The sequence below is a fragment of the Emydura macquarii genome, unplaced genomic scaffold (genome assembly GCF_026122565.2).
Source record: "Emydura macquarii macquarii isolate MOO-44397 ecotype Brisbane River unplaced genomic scaffold, CSIRO-AGI_Emac_v2 contig_1253, whole genome shotgun sequence".
Classification (NCBI taxonomy): domain Eukaryota; kingdom Metazoa; phylum Chordata; order Testudines; family Chelidae; genus Emydura; species Emydura macquarii.
This window is the reverse complement of record NW_027131390.1, coordinates 84,284,883-84,303,509: the sequence shown is the minus strand read 5'-3', so window position 1 is coordinate 84,303,509 and position 18,627 is coordinate 84,284,883. Positions and strand designations below refer to the sequence as shown.

At 37.7% G+C, this 18,627-nt stretch overlaps 1 long non-coding RNA gene across 1 annotated transcript in view; it reads right to left on the bottom strand.

Moving 5' to 3' along the window:
- Positions 1-533: 533 nt before the first annotated feature.
- LOC137154194 (uncharacterized) overlaps positions 534-18,627 on the bottom strand; it is a 242,945-nt gene continuing 224,851 nt past the window's right edge. Inside the window, exons 7-8 of the long non-coding RNA XR_010920136.1 lie at positions 1,428-1,493; positions 534-842 (exon numbers count right to left, since the gene is read on the bottom strand). This is a non-coding gene — a long non-coding RNA (uncharacterized lncRNA). The remainder of the gene's footprint in view (positions 843-1,427; positions 1,494-18,627) is intronic.

Sequence of the window (18,627 nt, the reverse complement as noted above, 5' to 3'; positions counted from 1 at the left end):
TTACAGCCATGTCCAACATGAGGTACTATGTAAATTGTCAGAGTTACCACTAAAAACTTCATTTTTTGAAAGTCTTCTAACAAGGACATGAACATTGTCTTTAAGAGGAAATTAAAGAAAGAAAGAACCTTCAGGTGTATATTTTTGGCAGGACTAGTTCTTACAGATAGTACTTGTTGAAATAGCTTAGTCTGAGTCAAAGGGAAATAATAATTTCCAAAAAGTCATTTGAAAAGTCAGTTTTTTGAGTTTGAGCATAAAACCTTCTGAAACTGAATTTTGTATTAAGAGGTCTGGGTGCTTTTGCAGTCTCCTTTATTACAGAAGTAGTTTTCAAAGCTGTCTGAGAAACTGGAAGGAAATAATATGAGTCCTGCCAATATGTCTTTCTCTAAATTTATTTAAACAAAATAATTGTTGAACACTATAATTTAAAAAGAGGAAAACAGATTATTTTAAGTATAAAAATAATTAAATATTTAGTATTTAGTTGTCTATTTTTACACATTTTCCTAAAAATTCACATGATTCTATATTTGGCATTGCTCTAATGAAGGATTGATAAAATAAGGTATGAAAATTTACAGTTTAACCACCAACTCCTCTTTAATTCTTAACTAAGAATGAGTTTGAATCACAACCTGTGGTTTATTTACGTTTTCAATTCATTTGTGCAGACAATACATTTCAGTAATCACACTGGTATCAATGAAATTTTGGAAAAATGATGTAATTGTCCCGATTTTACAGGGAATGTAATAAAGATTATTACACACTCAAAATTCAAGATGAAATTCTAACACCTGACAATGGAATTTTGGATGTTGTATCCTCTGGAAGTGCTAGAAAGAGAGAGAGAGATCGTTAGCACAGTATTTAGCAATCACAAAGATCACACAACAGTGCAAAATATACTGCAGATCATCCATGCTTCTTCAATGTCTATGCCCAATATAAAGAGTTAAGAACGGGCTGTCAGCCTGTAATGTCAACATGATTTATAATTCTTTTGCTTAAGATAGACCCTTAATAACATTTGTATATGGAAGGGAAGAACTGATTTATAAAGAAGGTGAGGTTTGAATATTTCAGTTTCCTATATGCATTAACAATACTTTACTTTCTCTAAACATGTAGCCACTAGTATCCACTGACCATGAGACCATTTCCATTGATACTACGCTCTACCAAACCATTCATTTTGATGGATTAGTTAACAATAGTGCAGATATATGATGAAACCAACATCTTACATTCATAAAGTGAGCTATTGTTTTCAACAGTTTTGAATCAGTGTATGTAAGAGCAGCATTTTTGTCTACTTTGTGTACATGGGTTTTGTTTTGTTTTTTAACCAAAGAGGTGAGACTAGTAGTAACAATCTATACATACAGAAATTTGATATCTCTGAAATCAAATGCTCTTGCCTTCAATTTTTTTGAAATGTTCCTGTTTACTGCCCCTACAAATGTTATAGAATGTCCATGGGGTTTCTGAAAGAAAGAACACATCATGATTTCAACCATTTTCTGATATAAGAAATTAACCAAACAACAATATTCCTGGACTGGAAATTTTACACTTTTTGATGTGAAACAAATGGCCAACACTAAATCTGTTTGCTTTTGTTCCTCTTGTAGGACATAAGTGAAGGAATTCCAGCAACAGGGCAGACTTAGGATCTGACGTCTTTAGCTAGTAATTCTCATTTGTTTACATTTCTTATAGACATGAAAGCATCATTCAATGCTAAGGTGATAGTAAATGACAACATAATGGCAAAACTAAGTATTCTGTAACAGTTTAAAAAAAAAAAAAAAAAAAAAAAAAAAAGCCCCACGAATCAAAGTCTTTCAAATTATATGGAATATTAACAGCTTTTTACACGGTTTTAATTAAGTACACTGTAATTTAAGCCACTGAACCATAACAACCCAACGTTTAGTGTTATATCGCTAGGAGAATTTAAAAATATGCATAATTCTGCCCACAAGGTAATTGAGGGATATTTTTGGGTTGGTGGGGGTAATTAAAGGTTATACAGGAGAGTAATAGGAATTTTACTTGGGTATTAACAGTGTTAGTGACCATGCTAAAAACTCCTCAGGAAACTGATTCGTGTTTGAAGCATGGTTTTCCTTCTGTTATTTTTAAAGGCGGCAAATGTACACATTGAGGTCTGTCAGGTTTTGTATCCAATAGAGTTGTTGAAAGGCACATTTTCATAGTGCAATTTGCGATCTCTGGCCAAAATAATGTGACACTTAAGGAGTGATATGAAAAATTAATTGATTTCTTCACATCCGCAGGCAACAAAGATGTTTATTTTATGGCTATGCACACTGTGTAAGGGTCCTGTCATCTGCCAGTAGCATAAAAAGTCTATTTTTCTTAGATAATCAATTGTTACAGAAAACAAAGGTCTACATATACTGTACATGTAGCAAAATTACACTTTTCATTCCCATTCATGAAATTGCATACATTAGATTTCCAGAAATGCAGATGAATTGGTTACTGTACAATAGTTACTAACTTGCGTGGCTATGAATCTAGTTTTAATGGAAATGTAAACAGGTATATCATTGTCACTCATAGCAAACCCATGTGAGAATACTTTCTAAAAGTCTGAAAGAACCAGTTTAGATCTGTATCTGCTCTACACTATGGAAAAAATGTGTGATGTGTGTGTAAAGTACCATTCCTAAAAAATGTGTTCAAAAGTGCTTGCAATACATCATTTTAGGTGCAATATTTGCTATACATTAAGCAAAAAAAGGTACTCACAACCCCCTATAGCTGACGGGCTGCATAGATATAACTGCCATGCTGTGTACAGAGAGATTCAATGTGAAAAGTGGAAGATAATGTGCTCACACACTAATGGGCACTGAACTAGACACAGGCTCATTTTTCACATCATGTCATCTCTAAGGTTTGAATAAAAAGTAATGGCCAGAATGAGCCTGGATCTATCTCAGACATTATCATTTGCCTCCTCAGTTTTATTTGTGTTGACTTGTACAGTCTAAAAAGATGACAGTCTCTGGGCCTCTGGATCAGTCAGAGTGATAATACACAGCACATTACACTGTTGGTGACAGGTTCTGTTCTTCTAGCTGGCATATGAAAGGAACGCATCTCTTTCCGTCATTTCAAATGCTATAAACTGACAGAATAAAGAATATTGCAGAGGGGACATCACAAACCCTGTCTGTTATGATTTTATGAGATAAACTGGAGTTTCTAGGGTATCTTGTTCATGAAATTAGTGTCAGTCAAACTTTAGTGTGGTTTTTTTTAAGATAAATAGCAGAATCTACAAAAGCAGCTCTCCCTATTTATACTATCGCATAGCCAGATCCATATGTTCAAGCATGCATAGTTCCCTATTTAAAAATAATGATCCAATATTGTATTAATTTTGAAGAGACTATTCCTGGTTTCATCCAAGCATGACTAGAAATTCACCTGTTCTTCCTGTGTATTGCTTCTCAGAACAACAATACAGTACATTAGTATTTTAGGGTGCACTCTAACTGTGATATTTGACTGTATACGAGTCTTAAATGTCCAAGTTAGTCAAACAGGCCTAACCTACATACATTCAATTAAAATTTAAGTCCAAAGTAGTTGAGGGTGTTCAGCATCCTGCAGAATTAGGTCCCAAAAGCATAATAATGCCTTTCTAGGTACAATAGTGTATCTTATTCTCTCATTTACTGCCATTCCACTAGGTGTTTCTGAATTGATTTATAGTAGGTTTAGTTTAACTGATTACTTTTTCAAAAATATTACTTAAGTGATCTATAATACATAGAAATATTACTAATATCAAATGGTGGCCCTTAAAATGTTGGCTATAGTTTATAAACTAATTCAAAGACCACTGAAGTCCAAAGACTCCCATTGAATCAATCAGGCTTTGGCTCAGTCCTTAAGTCCGGATCCTGCAATGAACTCCATGGGTATGTCTACTTTACAATTAAAACCTGCAGCTGGCTTGTGCCAGCTCACTTGGGCTTGCGGTGTTCTGACTAAGGGGCTGTTCAATTATGGTGTAGATGTTCAAGTTAAGGCTGGGGCCTGAGCTCTAGGACTCTGCGAGGATCCACCCCATGTGGAGCTTGTCACAGGGCTGGGGCTTAGGAATTTGCAACTAGAACAAAGTGAGCATCTGAACTATGCAAGGTATGTTCTATGAAGAGTGTGAGGAACTCCTGCAGACACTGAGGTAACCTTAGCCATACCTAGTTATCATTAAGTAAAACTAGGATTTTTTAAGAGCCATCACTGTATTCTGAACCTTTTCTCACTCTTTTTTTTAAATCTACTTTTCAGCGTCATAAAAATTTACAAGTACTTGAATCATAATCTGCCAATTGTCATAGTTGTTTCCCATGTAATTTCAGGTACTTCTGTTATAATGAATGTTTCTCACTTGACTAAAGTTTCACTTATTTAACATAGACCCTGCATTGTCCTATTCTGTCCATTTTCTTGTTTTAAACTTTCTTTACTGTCTAGATGAAAAGATGTCACAAAACATAGTATGGAAAGACATGAATTCCTCTTTTTCTGAGACATGCTGCTACAGTCATGCATTTGGTAAATACTCCTGGAGCCAAGGACTGGCCAAAGAGAAGCACACTCCACTGATAATGCTGACCTACCACTACCTCCTTTTACTTGGGAAAATTGCCACATGGAAGTAAGCATCTTGAAGACTGAGGGCAGCAAAACAGTTGTTGTGATTTAAAATGGGGAGAATAGTAGCTAGGATAATCATGCAAAATCTCATATATTTGATGTACTTGGGGAAACTGCAGAGATTGAGGATAGATCTCACCCTTTCTTTAGGGAGGGATCAGGAAGTACTGTGAGTAGAATCCCTTTTCCTGATTCTTTAGGAGAACCTTCTCTATGGTCCCCGAAGCCCAGAGAGTGTGCACCTGCTGAAGGAGAGTAGAGTCATGACAGGAGTCCCTGGAAAAGGTCAAGTTAGGAGGATGAGAAGAGACAATGGACAGGAACTGAATGACATAGCTTACTCCCACAGTGCTTAAGCCCCACTTGTCCATATTTACTCCCAAGCCCTGAAGAAGTGTCCCCAAGTGGAGGGGAAATGACTTGAAGATTGAAGACTGGAATGTCAAACTCAGAGAGAGTCAAATGGACTGCTTGTCCAAAACTAAGTACAGATAGGCGGACTGGTTGAAATTGGGACCAGAAGATCTCCGTCTAAGTGACTGGTGTCCGCTTCTGGAGAAGTCCTGCTGTCTAGCAGGATAATTAGATCCAAAGAGATTCTGAGGGAGCTATTGCTGCTGTTGCTTTTGCCCAATGGAGTGACACCTCTTTTATCATTGGAGTAAAACCCCCCAACAAATGTAATGTAGCTTGAGAGTCTTTTAAGGAATGCAACATTTCGTCAGTTTTCTCCAGAAACAAAAATTGACAATCAAAGTGTAAGTCTTCAATCGTCCGTTGGACCTCAGGAGCTATCTCAGAGTTCTGCAACCATGAATCCCTTGTCATTGTTACACAGCAGAGGCTATCATTCTAGAAGCAGCATTCACCATGTCCAAAGCTGGCTGTAGTGATGTCTTTGCCACTAGATGGCCTTCCACTATGAAAGCCATAAGGTTTTCCCTGCAGGCAATGGAGGAGCCACCCCCGGAGGGGCCAGTAAATGGCCAGCCTCATCTGAAGGCAGAATGCAAGACGCACTGGTACCAACAAAGGTAATGCAGTCAATGCTTTAAATACTAGAGGGGCCTTGCACTCGATACTAGAACAGATGTTGGTACAGAAGTAGAAGCCAGCACCAGTCCCATATATGCAGTGTGCACCAAAGTTATTACTGGCACTGAAGTTAGCACCTGCACTGATCAGGCCCTCAGTACCAGAAAGGTAGGCAACCTCAACTCTGCACCCTGAATTAGAAGAGGCATAGAAGGTGGTGCTGACAATAACGGCAGGTCTGCAACCAGCCCATATGGCATTGAGGACACCAAAGAAGCCAGCTGAATGTTCCTGAATTAGTGGAGAGAAAGAAACATACAGGAAAAGCAGGGCCGATGCTGCCTGATATGCCACTGGTGTGGAAACAGCGCCAACACCAAAGTCATCAGTACCAGACCCAACAGATGCCCCTTGGACAGTACTGGAGTCTAAGTTACAGCATCCACTTGCTCTTGCCTTGGTATCAGAAAGCAAGTAGATGGGCCTGCTCTGTCTCATCTACCAGATGAATTATGGTGCCAGTCTGCATGCCCCTTAGAAGGGGAGAAGGAATCGCTCCTTGCTCTGATACAGCTCCAGTCTGTTTTATGAGACATATTTCTAGGCGGACCAGAGGAAGGAGAATACTTTCTCTTCCTCCTGGGAAAGAAAGCTGAATCTGGATGATCAATGGCCCATTGGCTCAGAGGCCCTCTGGAAGGCCTGCCACCCTGTGCCCCAGTGCTGAAGAGGGCCTCATGGCCTGTTCTGGAAGGTGCTGCTTCAGGTATCAGTTTCTGGTCACCTGAATTCTCTTCTTGCAGATAGAGAACCTTTCTTTAATGTTCCCTCCCCAAGGCAAAAGAAACATTGAATGTGGGGATCACTATTGGGTATGACTACCCCACAACAGCTAGTGTTTAAACCCCAAGGAGGGTATCACATCAGGCAAATCCTATCTAACTAACTATTATTAATAAACTTAATCTAAGGGTACTAAACTATTAACAATTATATCAAAAAAAAAAACCACAGACTGCACTGTGAAACAATCGTGAGGTTAAAAACCACATGGAGCTCTCTGACTCAAGCTGTGGGCAGTAAGAAGGAATTGGGGTGGTGGAGGAGCAGCACTGCCCTTTAATAGTCAGGGAAGGAGCTAAGGGGCCTGAAAACTTGAGTGCTGCCCCTACATATATTGTTAGGCAAATTTTTTCTGGATTTGGCACAATGGGCGCACACACACTTGAGTGGAATACATGTCTGCAACCTCTCAAAGAAGAACCCATTGTTCCCTAAAACCAACAGCCACTGTTACAATGCCATCCATGCTACCTCTTACTAGTATAATGTGAGTATTCTTCAGGCAGCTAATCTGAAGTAAGGGAAAATGTTATCTGTTCATTTGTTTTTGTGGATTTTTCTACATCCATAATCCAGTAAAAACAGAGGTACAGGCAAAATTTCCAGTTCTATAGCATTTCTTTAAATGAAAATGGTAGGGTCTGATCCGATATTAAAGATGAGAGGAGTCTATCCATGGTTTTTAACGGAGTTGGATCAGGCCTTTACTGGTTATTTCATCCCAGCTTCTTTGAAGCCATTTTGTCTGTATTTAACAGTTAAACGATAGAGCTGCTATAGACAGTATGATATAGTAGTTATAACCTCAGGGGAGGGATTTCTTGGTGGTTTTCTGCAATGGGGCCGGTCTCTTCTCTCCTCTCAAGGTAGGGATTAATTATGATTGTCTGTGGTCACTGCACTGCTTAGACACCTGACTGTGGTAGCTATGCTGTTTGGATCAGTACTATGTGGCTGTTGACTGGAAATATGAAAGTCCAAGGAAGACTGTCTGTGGAGGCTTTTTGGTCCCAGCTACAATGGACATTGCAAGACCAGGCTGGAGAAGACTAATTTTGAGCACAGATGAGGTCCATCTATTTGGTCTTGAATGGGTCTTGCTGAAAACCATCAGGCAGTGGCTTACAGTGATTTTACCCTACATTTCACTCTGGTAATGTAGTGTCAGTGGCAAGTATTGGTTATTGCTATCCATGACTTGATTACCAACTTTGCATGCATTACTGAGACCTTGTCAGATAACACTGCAGGTTCATTAATAACTCAGTTATCTCTGACTAGATATTTGATTCAGCATGATACTAGGGAGAATTGTATTCAAGGTTCATGTTCACTTTACACGTCATCTTTGAATATGACCCAATAAGTTTAAGCTCTAACAAAAATACATGGAGGCCCAGAGCATGGTAACCATGTAGATTATTTTATTCCTTTTATATAACTGGGGTGATGTCATTAATTGACATGAGTTAGTATTTTGGGGCCTCCTGGGAGAAGCTGACTGAGTGGGCATCTGACACACTGGAATAGGTTGAGCGTTCCCTGTATACATGGAGGCACAGAAGACAGCATGAATAAAGGAAAAAAAGGAGTGGTGACACTGTCACCAGGAGAGGAAATAGGAGGATCACATAGGATGCAATTAGAAATAAAATGTTGCTTTGTTCAATGAATGGAAGAAGTCAATTTCCTAATGTAGGGTTCTTCTTCCTCAGTCTTTTCCTGCAAACCACTGGTGCCTGTGAATGCCAAATTGCCATACAGGAGGTCAGACTAGATGATCATAATGGTCCTTTATGACCTTACAACCTATGAATAATCTTTGAATTACTCCAGGATGTAGATAACTTACATAAAATGTAGGTGTCAACAGGGTTGACATACGGCATTAGCAATATTATATAATTTGAATATCTAAACTCCTTGCTGTGGGATTTCCTGGCATCTGTTCTGGCAGATCACTTTGTGAACTGGCACAAAGCCATTCTAGCAGATGGACAGTGTCTAGGCAGTCAGGAGACCATATACAGTAAGAGCATCAAATATATTTCATTAGGGCACATTTCACAGGCAGGAAATGTCCCCATTCTTGGACTTTGTGACTATCGTAAAGATTAGATTTGGTCAAAAGAAAAGTGGAGGAAAAAAATCTGTAAAAATATTTTGTGGATTTTTTTCTCAGTTTTTCATCATGACTTTTAACTTATTTTTGCAGCCAGATCTCATGATAGTACCTCTTCTAGTTCAATTTTGGCCAGACTCTATTTATAATGGGGTCATCATTTTGGGGTTTCAACCTATGGATCTGTAAAACTGATTTAAAATGGTCATGTAGTATGTTCAAATGTTTGCTGAACAAAATTGAAAGGGTGAGAAAATGTTTTCCCCAAACTACATGTAGATGGGCAAATCACCAAATAATTAAAGGTTTTCTTCAGTGCAAGGATGAGTTGAATTTGCAGTGCTAGAGAAATATAGCAAATATTTTACCATAGTATCCCACAAGTCTTTTCTGTTAGACAAATTTCCTTTCCTTATTTACTACCCAAAAAGCCTGAGGGACCAGAACATATGCAGTGACAACTTCTGAAAACTGAAGTGCTCCCGTGAAAAAGCAAAGGGAGCAGGAAACATGCTGCGATTAAAGCAAAACTTGCACTTTTTCAACTCTTGCCAATAGAATCACTGCTTTTTTCAGTGGTTAAGATGCAATTATATTCTGCTTTCGTCAATGAAATATCATTATGTATAGTATATGTCCACAGGGCTATCTGCATATCTTTTAACTTGGTGAATCATGTATATGATGAGGCAATCACAATAATGAATGAAGCACAAGGATTAAATTATGTTTTATAAAATGGACTTGGGCTCTGATCTCTTTCACTATTGAAATAGGGTTTCGGTGTCTATCAAAAAGTCCATTTTAATTTTGTATGACCCTAAACATTTGTGAACTTGACAACCAATATGCTATACAGATTTCTCTTTGAATGAGTACAACAGTGACATATTATTGAAAAGTGGTACTACTTGTAAAAGTGACTATGTAACTATGACACCATCTTATTCAATGTTGCTAGTTTTGGTGTGTATTTACAGAATATCTAATAACTGCTTAAAAGTCACTTATGCTTACACAAAATAAAATGTTATTTCTATAAGTACTGCAGAGCCAACATATCTAAGAAAGAATGAGCAGCATTTTATTCTGTACTGGACAGTATCTTATTAAGCAAGTTCCAATAGCAGGCCGGATTATGGCACCAGAGTTGCACAGCTGTAGCTGACAGAAGAATTAGAGGACAATGGGGCTGCACAAATTTAATGAATGAGGGTAGAACTTGGCCCACGTAGAGTTTATTACTGGTGATGATGCATTAGCCAGAAAAGGACAGCTTCTTTCTCAGATCCCAGGTTCAGTTTGCAGGAATATGAGGTTAGAGAAAATATCTTAACACTTGTAAACTGAGCAGATTTGATATGGAAATCATCTAGACAACATAGACCTAGAACCTCAGATCCCTACTTTTCAGAATAGAACATAATTTTAAATGCTACTGCAGTCCTGTGGCATCTGTTCAAAGAAACTTCACTAAAAGATACCATATAGAAGGAGTAAGTGTAGGGACCTTCATTACTTTTAAAGGAAGTATCCTAAAAAATTAAAACAAATTAAAACAAATCCCCAAACATTGGTATTTTGTACCTGTCTTGTTGATATTAATATTTCCATACACACAGATTCCCACACAAACATTTGATTCCATTATATTTAAAGTTGCCTCACAAATAACATACATTACACAAATCCGCAAAACCAAAGAAAGGAAAGTTAAGCCACCCAATAGTACAAATCCTCTACTCCACTTACCAGAATACACTTTACCACTACATAATTTTTGTACAGCACTCCCAAACCAGTGGGATGTCACCCTTCCAGTGTCCCCTTCCCTAATTGGATGAACATGCTCTAAATTAGTGCCTTCTATGGAAGACAGTAACGTTCATTTAGAAATTTGCTTTCCACCAATATTTGTGTCACTTAACTGGATTTCTAAAATGTATTTATTGAAATTGAACACAAAATATGTGTGGTTATGGCTGCAGTGAATGCCTTTAACCATTTGAATGAATGTTTTATATTATTCACCCAGTTCTAATTAATATAGGCTTTCTGTTGGACATCCTTTATACATCATACATCTTCAGTTGATCTGTGAGGGGAGGCAGACAGTGTTACATTTCTTTGTACTACACCAAACACAATGAATAGTGATGGAAAGAGGTAGTGTGGTAAAGGAGATGTATGGAAGGGAGGATTGATCAGCAGGCTAGTGTGTTTGGAGGAAGCAGTTTGTAAAGGATGGGTTGGAAAGCTGACATAATTCCAGCAACAGTCCTGTGGCAAATAGTAGTTGTAGAAGTGTAAGGTCTGTGGCTGTAAGAGTAGAGGATAAGTACTGGCAAGTGGCTTAACTTTTTGTTTCTTTGCTTTTGTAGTATTGTGGCAGGTTTACTGTGTGTGGCAATCTTAATTATTGTGCAACCAATTTTTTGGCTAGGAATACACACCTACCCAGCTACCCAATTATACAATGCCTTTGCGGGAAATGAATGCCAGATTATATGTTTCAAAGTAAGACATGACAATAGATACAAACATTTCATATGTTGCCTTAGAGAGTAATGCAATGCAATACATATAATAAAATGACAATAGATGGTGCATATTAATATGCTGCAACAATAGAAATAAAAAATGCAGACAGCACCTCTACTGCATGTCCTATATGTATATTAGATTAACTCACTACATCTCTCCCCACAGGTTTACCTTCAGCTAAACAAAGAGGTACAGCCCCAAAACAATTTGGCATAGGATTACAAGTTTCTTTTCCTAGTTTACCCTTCCTCAAGGGGAACCTCTTCTGCTATTTAGCTGATTGCAATTTCTCATCACAGCAATTCTCAACATCATCATTATCAGTACCAGCAATCAAACACAAACAGGGGCTGCCTCTGAATGAGAGATGGATGAATAATGAAATAATTGATTTGCCTCACAGCCCAAGGATACTCCCCACCAGCCCCCAAATACCTGACCTTCTTATGGGTATGTCAGGTGCTGTGAGGTTTCCATGTTTTATATCACTCCTAGAAATTTACAGCCATAATTCTTATTTTGCCTGAGGCTGTGAGGAAATTCCAGCTAATCTCTAACCACACAAATCCCCTTTGTAATTTCAGTTTGAAAATGTATTTAAAAATGTACTTATATGGTCCCCCTTACCATAGTATCTGAATGCCTCACAATTTTTAATATATATCTGCTCACATCACTCCTGTAAGGTAGGGAAGGGCCTACTATCCCCATTTTACAGAAAGGAAAGGAAAGCTCAGAGAGGCTAAATGACTTGCCCAAGATCAAACAGGATGTTTGTAGTAGAGTAGGCCTTGAATCCAGCTTTCCCAGGTCCCACGCTAGTGCCCTTCCCACTACTTACCTTAATAAGGGTATTGTAATTTAATGTTAATTTAATGACTTAATTAATGTTTATAAAGTGCTTTCAGATGCTTAGGGTTGAATGTTAGCGGTGAATCCTGAAATCATGGGAAATGCTCTTATGGTGAGAGTCTTTGATGTACCTTTAAGAGCATCTTTGTGCTCTCACAATCCTGGGCTGCTCTAGGGTCTGCATTGGCCCACAGTGTGACTTAGGCCTCCCTGGGGGCCTGCCTAAATCACAGCTGCTTCTCTGGGCTTCAGCACTATTTGAAATCTTCATAGTACTGTAGGCTGCAGGCCTGCCCCCAACACGCCCTTCCTGTCCCTAGACCTGGCTCCCAGCACACCCCGGTGCCATGGCTGGTGAGGGAGTCTTCAAAGGAATCTTTTGGGAGCCCTTTTCACCGCTCCAGCCCATTTACTTGGCATAAAAAGGCCAGAGCGGGGATGGGGATCTCACTCCTTACTTAGGGGAGGTTGTTACAAACTCAAACTTCAGTCTAGATTTTATAAACATTTATTTGTAATGGCTTGCAAGCCATTCGAATAAATCTGCACTCAGCTTTTAGCAAATTTATGGCCAATTTATGGTTTCATGTGGAATTGCGTCTAATTCATGGTTTTGTTGCAAAACCAGGATAAAGTTGATGGCTTTACCTGAGCTTCATGCTGACATTTGAAGTCCGATTAAATCCAAAACTCAGAGTAAATCTTGAGGGGCATGAAGCCACATGGATCAAAAAACAAAGAAAATGTTTGCATAATCCCCCCGCCCTGAGAAGTGAAACCATTTGTTTCATACGGATTTATTCTTAACGCATTGACTATCCAAACTATCACACACTACAGTATTCTAGACTCATTTCCTAAACGACCCACATACCTTTCAAACCTTCTACTGGCCATGCTGTTTCCTTGTTATCAATATCATGAAAGAAGCAAACTGTTAATTTTTTCCTTCAGCAGAAAGAGAAGACAAATAAAAACTGCCCTACCACACACACATCAGCTGTTTCTCTTCTCTCTTCTTCTCCCCCATTCAAAGTGTTATTTCTCTCATTGCCTTTTGCTGATCCACCCTAACCTATTCCAGACTCCTCTCCAGCTCTAGACACCATCCAGACTACCCTTCTACAGAAGACCTCAGGGGGCGGGCAGGAAGGGGGAATTTTAAAGGAAAGAGAAGGAACTACATTGCCTATGAGCTGCCTTGAGTGGAAGCACTCAAGCACTGCCTTGAGTGGAAGAGAGAAAAATATTTTGAGGGAAAAATTAAATATACTGTATATAAGGCACACATGTGCCAGCCTACATTTTCAGTTCTGGGGTTCTTCTATCCTTAATAGATAGAATATTCATTCTCCTTTTATCTATGGAAACTTTATAATCCCTTAGGACCACTATTGCAATTGGAGAGAGAATGTCAAACCTAGAGTGAGGATGGGCAGGTGTTAGGTGACTCCAGGCTCTACAGGTCTGTGAGTTCCCTCTCCTATGGATCCCCTGGATTCATAAGATTAGGAAGCCTTAACTCCACCCCACTCTGTAGCTCCATTGTGGGGGCACTTTCCAGGAAATTAGCAAATGCACTTCACGGTGTTTTCTGGCTCCTCATTAGGTTTATCCACCAGAAGAGAAGGAGGAGGAGGAGAGCACAATCCAGCCCTAAGTCAGGGAGATAGCTTTTTAATTGTAGTTCTTTATCTGATGCACACTAATATTCTGGTTTAAAATAGGAAAAAAGGCCTATATTTCCCAGAAGCACTAACACTATTTTTAGGTAAATATACACATTGTCAGCTAATGTAGAAAATCAACAGCTCCTAGGTTAAAAATAAAAGCCACACAAGTTATTTCCCTAGCCCAGGAAAATGCCAGCATTAATTTCCTAGTACTGACCAGCTAGGCTCTGATGGTACACAGATGTGATTTCAAGATAAGAAAACAGAAAAGCACTAAGATGCCTGATTACACTTATTCAAAAGCCATGCACATCTGTATGTTTGAAGTAAGGGCACACTTTTCAGATTCTCTTAACAAAAGAGGAAATAATAAATCAGTTAAACTGACTGGCATTACATCATTGTTGGGAGAAAAGAGTGGGAATGTTCCAGGGATAGAAATTCTATTTTTCTAGTTAGAGAAAGGACCTGTCCTCTTTTCTAGTTTCTTATACTTAAATTCATTACAAGTGGAGCACCCCAAAAATGAATGAAAAACCCTTCAAAAGGAGCAAACGTCATCAACCCAACTGTAATAAAAAAACAAGAAACAAAAAGCTCCAGCGTATTTTAAATAACACCAATTCCCACAAATGCAAAGCTGTCGATATCTGGCTGTAAATAATGTCTAGGTTAAATGAAAATGGTCCCAATTGAAGTGTACTATTATCTGTTTCATCCCCCTTATCAGTTTTACGTATACGGTTGCAAGGTAAACATGAAATAGTACAGTTGGTAAATTTTGATTTTGAATCTTGACAGCATATTTCCAAAGGTATAACATCTTAATCAAATTTTAAAATAAAACATCCTAGCGCTGAGCTCTGTCATAAACCTAAAATTACATAACACACATGTTTTTATGCTTTGTCAATTACATTTGAAATAGGGACTGTTTGTTTCAGCCCTTCTAAAAATGAGACTAGGATGAGAAAACAACCTATTTCCTTATTAGGTTCAGGAGTCAAAGGACTCAGCCAGGAGCCGCAGGCTTCAAGAGCATGGAAGATTAAGACATATATTGGATTCATGATGGAGGGCACAAAGTTCATTTTCAAAATAAAACAGAATTTTATTCATATTCCTTTTAAAATTCAGATTGCCATTTGCCAGCTGACCTGTGACATGGCAGCAGTGTATTACATTTTCAATGAGCAGTCTGTCTGGAGCTGGTAGGAGAGGAAACTGCTTCCTGGTTCGGGTGTTTTATTCCCCCTGTATAGTTAGATATTGCTGTCAGAATTTTAGTTGGTGCAAACAGGGGCAGGGTAACATATTTATTTTTAATAAGGAGAGATATAGAATACTACAGGCACTGGCATTATGCAAAGAAAAAAGTCGCAGCTCAAGTAAAATTTGTATGTAAAAATGAATCAGGGATGGAAATACTTGGGAGTTATATGGAAAATAAAAACAAAAGCAGGCCCAAAAGGGATCTGTATTTAAAAAATAAACAAACACCAAGGCCTTTTTAAAACAAGTTCTGAGAGAGTGCAAGTCAAGCCAAGGCTTTCTATAGTGAGGAGCTAGATTTATCCAGCTCACCATCTGTCAAAATTATATTACAAAAGGCACATATGCAGAGATACAAGACTGCTGATTTTCATATATATTAAAACCTGCAACTACTGTAGGATATGAGAACCTGCAAACTGTTAAGTCAAAAGACTTACATTTAGAACTTTTTTGGTATTGTTCTAATTCAGCTCTCTTTCTGACATGCAGTCATGAAAGACAGATATTTTGTGAGCAACTATAAATACAAACACACATTAGTTTAGAATACCATCAAAATAGTATATGCTTCCTGGCATCAAGCAGGCTAGGAAAATCCAAATAATATAACATTTGAAATTGCTCTGGTTGCATTAAGCACACACACAATAGGACAATAGGTATAATGGAAAAAATCATAATTTTTTTTCAACAAAGAATTTTAAACAAAGTGAATGTGGTGGTTGTTAAAACAAGATCAACAATGCTGATGTGAACCAAGCACAGTACCAATGGGTTGTATGCAAGCTTCCAGATAAAACTCTGCCAATGTGCCTCAAACCTGACCTGTTATTCCAAGAGGCCTGCTATCCATGTCCCAGGCTTCTATCAAGCAGATGCTGCCAATCAATCCAGATTGTATAGTGATGTTATGATCTGAGCAAACAGGGACTAGAATGAGACAACCAAATTCATTTTCATATGTGACCTAAGGATTTTGAACCCATGTTTCTGCAGGAGAAAGAGTATTGTGAAAACCCAATGCTCCTGTTAGCTCCACAACAAATTATTTATATATTAGATATATTTTGCTACTGCAATCATATATGAAGTACAAACTGTGGTGCTCTTATGATAACTTAATCAAGAACTCTCTGCTTCAATCCACCTGTAGATAAAATCCAGAGAGTATATTTTGACATGGGGAAAACAAATCCACTTACTGCAGGCGAATTAGCTAATCATGTATCAGTAAAAATACATCTTGTGCTTGGTGTAAAGATGATGATGAATATAAATTCTCCACACTCAGAATTTTAAAACTTTTCCCTCACCTACACTCTCTCATGTAAGCCATGTTAACCTGCAATCTGTAAATACTTATATGTTGACAATGCACAGTATAAGCAATTTTGTTGGCAATCTATTTTACTTTATGAGCAGCTGAGCTCTAAAGCAGATCACTTCTACATTAGTTTAGAATTCATGAAAGAAAAGCATGAGGAATAGCTTGCCTGTGCTATTCCCAAATGTGTTTGCATACTTGATCATTGTGTATAATGCAACATTATTTTTGATGTTAAAGTCCACAGTATGAACTACGTTAAGGAATCAAATCCCAACAAACTTCTCAATGGATAGTTTGAAAGTCAGAAATTACATATGGGTGTTTACATTTTTCATCCATAGGTCACATTGCATCATTTTTACTATAATATATTTTTACCCAATGGAATGGGACTTAATTTACCGCTATGCCACTTTACTAATATTCATGAGGTACAGTTTTCCAGCATGATGACTGTTTGTTTGTTTTTAAAAGTCTGATCTCCATACCAAAAGCCAAAATGGATATAAATAAAAACAAAATGTTATTTTCTATTTATGTTTTACAGCAGTATAGTTTTAGATCATATCTTTTGATTGTTAATGTTTACAAAATCTTTACCATTTTAAAACTTTGGTATGATTGCTCAGAGCAAAAACAAAAGAGACAAACATATTCATAGTATTAATTCATTAAGCACTATCTGACACAAATAATAGATTTAAAAGTTGTTGATATCAGTATTTGATTAACATGAACCGGCCATATTTATTGTGAATGTTACTTTTTAGTTACCATTTTAAAGCACATACTACAAACATACAACCAAAAATGAATCCCTACCTGACTTGATTACAATAAATATTTCAAAACACTACACAGTATTATTGCTGTTCATATGATAAATACTGCTAAACATATGGTACTCACTGAGAAATCTCTATGTTGTGGTATTATATATAGGGAAATGTGTTCATTGTTTTTAAAAGTTTTCTTTATCAATATTTTAAAACCACAGAGATTGCAGTTGACATCTTTTGAAGTGTCATCTTTTTTATAAAGATGCAGATTAAATTTTCCTATTAGAAGTTATGTAAAAGAAACACGAGAGATGAAAAATCAAAACCAAAGACTTAAACAAAACCACAAAGTACACAAATTTAGCAATACAATGGAACTGAGATTGCTTCTTTGCTAAACTAATTCTCCCAGAATCCAATGTTCATCTCATCACTCTATATAAAATACAAAATCCTTAATTGGTCTATGCTTCTGCAACATGTTTTTAATGAAAACGCAGCACATAACTCTTAGTTTGTTGGCTGGCAGAGCCCAATTTACAAAAGTGGGAGTGCAAGATAAGAAAAGAGTACATCTGCAAAGCAGGCTGTGCAATGAATCACACAGTGCCAGAGTTGAGCAGAATATAATTGAGTCCAACATCTCTGAGCACTTTCACCATAATTAATGATAATCTGTAACAGAGGAATCTGAGATTCCAGTTCAGAGAACTGTTTAATTAGGCCAAGTAATGAAAGCAGAAGCAGTACAAGAATATGGCCTGTCTCATGATTAATGATTCATGCTACTGAACACAAAAGTGCCGCACCGTTAACTCTAACGGATGCTGCATCTCTCTGGCATTTACAAAATAGTGAAATGCATGCATTTTTGTATTTTAAAGATGTAACTGGCAGTATCCTTTTCTGAGTTATTTACTTGATAAATATGGTTCCGAAGGTAACTGTCGTCTTCGCAGGTTCCTCGCTCTGGGGTACTTTAAGATAAATATGGTATCTGCCTAAACATCAGTATTAAGGTAAGAGCTGCTCTACTGCTGAATAATTAACACCTTCACTTTTAAAGTTAGTAAAACATGGATGTATTCCTTTGTACTTTCATCAAATAGATGGCTTTGCTGGTGAAATGATTTGCTCTTAGTGCATCCATAGAATAAGGTTTAGCTCTACCGAAGGGAAAAATAGTTCTGCACATTACCTCTTTCATTGGCTCAGGGTTTAAAATGTAGCACTATCTGAAAAGGACTTGCCCTAGAAGTATAAGGGACATGACAAAAGAAGGGATAAGATTGCCTGAGGCTTTAACTTACAAGCCAGCAAATCATATGGGTTTTATGTGATTATTTACTCTGCTATTCAATGAAACAAGGAGTACTACTTATCATGGATGTTGCAGAAACCCATAGTACACATGCAAGGTCTGAGATAAGAACACCTTTATTAAGAAACATGCTCACTAATGTCTCT